Here is a 1,718-nt window from a genome sequence, read left to right as displayed (position 1 = left end):
TCCAACACTACCAAACACCATTTACAACCATTCCTTTTAGATAGTTAGCTATTTAGTTAGTTTTATTTTTGTTTAATTTCCCATTTTCTTTGATAAATGTTGGATTATTGATTTTGGTTGCTACATATTGCTGCTTATTACTAAATGAATGCTATTTTAGCATAATTATTTTTGAATACTCATTGTTGGATTTTCATTGTTGAGGATATATTTTGTTGCTTGGTTTTGAATTTTTCATGCTTAACCTTTATGAACACCAAGTGAATGACATTGCCTTCAAGCATGTTAAATCTTTTTGAATTGCATGATTTGGCCACCATGTGATTTGAATTCTTTTCTTTGATTAGGCAATTTCTTGATGGATGTTGTACATTTATCTTAATGCATTATGTTTCTTGATCATATGCATCCATATGTTTTTATCTTGAATGCTTTCATGCTTCTTTATTGCTTGTTTGGTTATTTTAACCTACGAGTTTAGAGAATCTCAAGCACACTAGGATAAGTGAAGTGCATGTTCCTTTTTGTATAATTGTGACATAGCTTTTTATGTTAGCGTGTGTGTTCTAAACCGCGCACAACTTAGAATGCACACTTACTTTTATCCATGTCACACATTGGGTCACTCACTTCATTCTAGTGATTATTACCTCATTCCAACAATGTATACTTCCTTGCTTTTGCATTTACCTTTCTTACTATCCTGTCTTCTATTTTCAGGATGAGTCATTATAAGCTAGAAATGGAAACAGAAGAAAGAACACGCAACAACCGATTGATCTTGATGCCAGGGCATTTTGGCCAGTTTCACTGACCTTTTCTTTACTGTTTTTAAGGTAGTTTCATGCATTTTCTTAGAAAATAAGCTAGTTTTGGGTAGATATTCACTTACATCTTGATTCAAGCATACATTGTGCACTTTACATGATTTCATGAGAATTTTGCATGAATTATATGACAAATTAGAGGATGCATGTCTCATGATTTGGATTAGAACTTTGATGCACTTTATTGCTTGATTTCAGGACAAAGGAAGCAAGGAAGAACCACGTTAGCAGCCACGTTAGTCTAACTAACGTAACCACTAACGTGGAATGGGAGCTAGCTTGCAACGTTAATGAGAAAAGTAATCGCCAATAATGCCCTCGAAGCCATCATAACCTACGTTTAGAGTCACGTTAACTAAGTTAACGTGAACTCTAACGTGGAAGAAAGAAAATGGAGCCAACGTTAGTGACACTTACCTTTGTCACTAACGTTGGGGTGAACCACCAAGAGCCACCATGAGCAACGTTAACTCCCACGTTAACTTAGTTAACGTGGACTCTATCGTGGGAAATAGGGGCACATTGGAACGTTAGTGACAAAGATAAGTGTCACTAACGTTCTCGAAGGATTGGCATTACTACGTTAGAAGCCACGTTATCCTAGTTAACGTGGACGCTAACGTAGGGACAAGGGAAGACTCTCCACGCTATTGGGAAAGGTAAGTCCCAATAACGTGTGCGAAGGACCAAGAGGCAAAGTTAGTGGTCACGTTAGTGCCACTAACGTTGAAGTCAACGTGATCATATTTGGGTTAGGAGCGTTAGTGAAAAAGGTGATTGTCACTAACGTTCTCGAACCCACACTTTCACTTAACGTTGACACCACTAACGTCCTGAGCCAAAGTCTCTGCCCACTTCACCTTTTCTCTCTGCAAGCAAAGCTAAGCCCAA

The sequence above is a fragment of the Arachis ipaensis genome, chromosome B08 (genome assembly GCF_000816755.2).
Source record: "Arachis ipaensis cultivar K30076 chromosome B08, Araip1.1, whole genome shotgun sequence".
NCBI classification, from domain to species: Eukaryota; Viridiplantae; Streptophyta; class Magnoliopsida; order Fabales; family Fabaceae; genus Arachis; species Arachis ipaensis.
The sequence above is the reverse complement of the archived record's forward strand: the minus strand, read 5'-3'. Positions refer to the sequence as shown.